Below are 5938 nucleotides of genomic sequence, written 5' to 3' on the forward strand. Positions count from 1 at the left end.
ACAAGCCATTCCTTTTCTTTTACCACATGCTAAGTACATTTTTAATTTGGTTGTCTGTTGCTTTTCTACAATAAACTACAAACGTGGTTAAAAGTATGATTCAAAACCAAGGAATATTTTCATAGTTTTAGACATTTCTAGAGCACCGTAATTATGGCGCATGTAATATTGTCTGTACCGATGTGGAATGTTCGAACGTGTTTGTATGCATGGTGAATGAAGACAACCGTACTAGATGTATCAATTAGGTAATTTCATCACGGTTATAATCGTACGTATTGACCCAACGGTCATCACTGACTATAGCTACTGGATTGGGGTTGACTGTTTTTCATCTTCAAAGCACCTTTTCGACTCACTGGTTAATAACTGAAAGGACCATCATCTAGTTTATGGCCTACAAATCTACAATGGGTGTCACTCGAAGACAAAGGAAACATGCTCAGACTATAGATGATGTGCAAAGTTAGACTACGGAATTTGCGGTGTGAAACTATTTACCATCATGTGCACTATAAACAAGGGCACATTGCTTTAAACTAGGATCGCTGCTAGATGTGCAAAGGTTATAGAAATGACAGGTCGTTCAGAATAATAAAACAATCCGATTCCCTGCTGCGTGTCTGCAAACCCGATGTGCTAGGCAGAATAATGCCTATGTTCACAATATACTAAACAAAGTTTTTTATTAGCTTGTACGTCATTTCTTATTGTGTGTCGCTGTATGTGTAGTCTTCTTGTTTTATCAATGTATGGCGCGGAGCCCCACTGGAATCACTAACGTACAGCTAGGCAATCCTAAAAAATAATGGCCGAAAATTAAGATATAGATTATTAACCCGAAAAATAGATAATAAGATGCGTGCAATAGGTATGCACAGAAATAAATGAAAATGTAAAACACAGATATATGAGGAACTGACCACAATTCTGCGTAATACATTGTAACAATCAACTCACACATTGAAACAACGTTATTTTGGTCCAAATCGTAAAACCTTCAGTAGGGACTCCCATGCATATAGAGGCTTTTTAAGACATATGTTTCCTTTGTTTCCATAGCCTAGATGGATAAGAAAGATGGATTAGGATGGTTATCAAATGCCAAACCTAATTTAGCTGCCGACTCTCTTTCCTCCTCTCCGCCATTTGCAGCTAAAAAAAGGTTAGTAACCAGACTGTCCCTTTACTTTGGGGGTATTTCTACTTGATTCTTATACTCTTCTTGTGCTCTTCTAACTCTTACAATAAAACCCTGCTGGTGTGTGATTGCCCCAATCATTCACGAGACAGGCGCTCAAAAAATTATAATGAAAGTAATGTAGATCAGCGTCATATTACTCACGGAGAATGAACAATGCCATTAATGAAATGTTGGGGGGGGGGGGGTAAGCTTAGCCTCTAGGAAAATGCCCATGAAATGTTATATTGATCTTATTGACTTAACAGTAAAGCTTTTGACACCAGTCTTCTAATATCGATCTGTAGAAGATTGCACTTGTACGCACAGTGGGATGGTCCCAGGAAGTTCAATGTCATTGCGAGCAATCTAGCCTCCAGGTATGTTACGAGGATGGCATGAATAAGTTGGAGAGAAACACATATTTTATTTAAAATACCTCCTTTGTTTCCTTTTTATCAATGCATCTCAATATTGCAACCATTCCTATTTTAAATTGTATATCGTTTGTTACCTATGTTAATTCATCTGAATCGTAACTGCTCTTATTTTATATCGGTAGTTGTTTATTTTGCAGTTCTAAGGGCTAGTCATTCATCATGGTTCTTTATGCAAAACAATTTTAAATTTTAAATTTTATTTATTTTACCAGGGCATACCTCAGATCCGTTGATCTGATTTTCAGGTATCCCTGGGCACACACACATTAAAAGTACATTCATAAAAATTACAAATTGAACACAGCAATATACAAATAATGTTAAAACACTCTTTACAGTCTAACGAAGCAAATAAAAAAATTAGTTGCTTTTACCATATTGATTGACCTGCTGATGATGTCATCCTAATGTTTCTATTCGTTCCGAAATTGTGGCGATGCGGCTTGGTTTCAAATTGTGGGTGAAATTTGTATTTGTTCTTGGCACAATTTATTCTACGTTATGAGTAGGCAGATGATTCGTAATTAATATTACACTATTTATAATATAATATCATATGATATAATATGTTATTCATTACGATCAACATACATTGCTTTTGATAATGTTACATGTCAACTGTACACACTTATTAATATTGGCTGTTGCTTCAACAGGAAAATCATACAGGCAAATGCAATTCGTTATTATCTATGAAGAGTTTTTAAATATGTTTACTTTAATTTTGATAACGCCATTAATCATTTGATCATAAGAGGGTATAATTACAAGCAAGAATCGTCTTATCGCCGTGTGGAATCCCCTGTATCTCTTTTATGATGCCGTCTTCTGTTGAAACTGTCGCACACATTAAATATGTAATCAGCGTTAAATTCACATTGGTTGGGACCTAGATTTCATACATTAGCACGGCTCTATACGATACACTATGCTAAGATACGCTATGTTGTGCTTCGACATGATTTAAGCATAGCAGTACAATTTGATATTTAATTGATGATTAATTATAACCAAGTAACATTTTCCTCCTTCAGCCTATTGTCCCACGAGTAACGTCCCTGTTTCACCATTGTGCTGCAGTGTTCCCTACTTGATTACGGGTATTTCACATAAGTGGGTCGTTTGAACACAACGGCGTCATTTGTAACACTCATATGCCAGGACTGATCTCCGCCTTATCCGTCTGACCTACATTAGAGAACCCAATGTAATTCCAGGGCCGCAATACAGAGATGTTCCACGTTATGAGTACCTAGATAGCTCTATGTGATAATTTGCTACATGTAATAAGTTCCGACGTGTAAAATATAATATGGTATAATATGTTATGTATTACCTTTTTTAAAATGTTCCAAGTCACCTTTTCACACTGATACGTGTAAATATTGGCTGTTGCTACAACAGGAATATCATACAGGTAATGGGAATCGCTATTATTTTAAAGAGTTAATGAATAGTTTTACTTTAATTGTAATAAAGCTATAAACATTTGATCATAACATTTCAGCATGACTGTCTGGTATTGACATTAACTGCCATTTCTTAGCACATTTTTATAATAGTTAAATACCAAAAGCATCATTGAAATAGCCCCCCCCCCCTATTTTGGTACCACCACAAATATAGAGCTATGATAGCCTACAAGCAACCTTTTTCTCGTCAGCGACATCGATTTTTTTCCTCTCAGTAATCTATATGCTATGAGGTTGATTCAACTTTACGTTACTAAAAATTATCCCCATAAATGATTTTGAAGATCTAGTTTTACTGTCTTGACATCCCTTTGGATACCTTTATTGCAACCTACAGCCACACGTTCCGCACTTGATACTATCTAATAGCTGTTTCAGCAACCGAGCGAACAACATCTCTTATATTAATCAAGAAACGCCTGGTTGGCCAAAGCAGTGATATCAACTTCAACGTCAATAGTCATCTAAGGTCGATACAATAACGTTTTGAGACGAAATAGGCCGGATATTTACGGTGGAAATTAAGATTTCCCCATCCTCAACTTGGGTTCAGGTTTGTTCGTAAAATCTATAATAGTTCATAACTGTAATAAATCCATTCCTCTTCTCCTCTTGCCAATATGTTACACCTGATATTGCATCCGTATGAATGTACATACGTCAGTAGAATTGTTATGTATTACTGATAACCTAGCTTCCAGGAGTTACCGTAGTCAATAATCAATGAAATATACTCCTGGGAACAGCACGTCATTTAAATCTATCTGAACACAGGCAGAATTATGTTTCAACACGAGAATTAAAGGCACTTAGAGCGATTTCAGGGCCTAAAAATCAATTTTCTGGCCACTTTTTTTATTGTAGTACATCGTAAATTGATTTAATCCTATCCCCTAGCATACTGATATATACGGTTGCTTGTTTCATAACGTAGCCTGGCTCTATGTATTAATTGGTGGTACCGTAAAACATAAAAGGGCCCTAGACGTGGCATTTAGACTCTTTCAGACGCTTCAAGTATGAAATAATGAAGAAAACATGCTAAAAAAGTAGTATATGTCAATATGAGAGAGATTTCCTCATCCAGAATATATTTTTTTCTGTTTTGCCGCCCTAAAATTACATTGGATGCCTTTCAAGCCGAATCATTGGCTATCGTCTGACCAATGATAGATTAAGTGCTTCCACAATCATTCTTATGAAGGCATTAACATGCTCTAGTTGTACGGTCACCAAGCGCTGCGTTATATAGAGGTCTGTAGGTGACATTGAAGAATTAGCCACTAGCGCCCAGGTTATCTACATAGCCGGTTAATTGACCCATAACCCCTGTATAACATGGGCTTTTTTCAACTATGGATTTTCCTCAGCTGTGACCTTAATCCCGTCACGTCCTACAACCAATAAACCCGATTCTACCTCCTCAAAAATCAATCATGCCTTCCTTGCGGAATTGGATAAGAATACGTGATCCCTTGAATTAATCCCTAGCACGAATACCACCGTTATGAAGATATAAAAATAAATGTGGTATATTAAGCAGCTGATTGTCATTTCTTAAATTGATGATGAGAAATATGATGTAGTTGTCTACAAAGAATCCTCTAAAATTACCAGGGCGATTCTCAGAGACAGATTGAGGCCCCAGTCACACATCGAGGACATTCCCCCGACATTCCCCCCGAACACCAGTCAACCAAGGTCAGCTGAAGTTCGGCACCATATATTCTCACCAGATTCAGCCACACAAAATACACTTTCTACACGAATTTAAACGAATTCGATTGAAATTTAGGTGGAATTTCACCCCCTATCATGCCCTGAACACAAATGTCTTAAAATCCCAAATGGTTGGCAGGTGTTTTTGCTGACTTACAGCCGAACACCAGCCTACCTTGGCTGAACCTTCCGACCAGCGCAGGCGAAAAGTAGCCGATGGTCGTCTGGCCTTTGGCTAGTGCTTGGGAGTCCGAATTCGTAAATGTGTGACAGGAGCTTAATGCCGTATTAGTACTCCTCTCCTTGGAAAGTGTGTAGGACTCAGGAGCTAAAATAGGTTTGGTAAAAGGCTATTTGTGTTTTTGATAGTCAAACTAGCCTTCGTTACACGATGGGTGGCAGGTGGTTTTGACAGTTGATGGAGGTGATTTGACAGTTGATAAATGGGGAGGTCACACTTGAAGGTGACTCAGCACGCGCCTGGTGGGAGTAAGTGGGCGGTATGTGGAGAAATTCAGGAAGTGATGTTAGATTACATGATTCAACCCCCTCCACAGTTCAATATATCATAAACATAGAAACCTGAAACACTTCCCTGAAGGGTCAAGAAACCTCAAAATACTTTTTCTCTGAAATCCTTTCTGTCCTTTCTCTCCATCACGTTTTGATAGAGGTGTGAACAATCATACACATTGCATTTTGTAACATTAATTTTAAGTACAGAGTATTTTTTCCGTTCATAGAAGAAAGGCTTTTCTTGTATGTAATTTTAGCACGAAAAATGCCATATATACCACGCCGGCTTTTTCACAAATACTTGTTTAACCTAAGATTAGCAACCATGTGGGACTCTTTCCCTAAGACGCTTTTAATAGTTCTATGAAACGTGTTCTGTAAACGTGAGTACGCATAGAGCATCTCCAAACAGGCCGCCACTGTCTCAAAGGCACATAAAGATTGATCTTCAAATTGTGCGCTTACCCATAAGGGAGCCGTACGCAGCTGATGGTACAATACGATCTTACTACTCCATTTATTATCTTCCAGCTTCTGTCCGGAATCACAGTATCTGTCTTTGTTTATGTTTCAGAAGGAAGACTTATCGGGTTTCTGAAAGGGAATCTCGC

Source organism: Branchiostoma belcheri, unplaced genomic scaffold (assembly GCF_001625305.1).
Source record: "Branchiostoma belcheri isolate BF01 breed outbred unplaced genomic scaffold, Haploidv18h27 scaffold69, whole genome shotgun sequence".
NCBI lineage: Eukaryota > Metazoa > Chordata > Leptocardii > Amphioxiformes > Branchiostomatidae > Branchiostoma > Branchiostoma belcheri.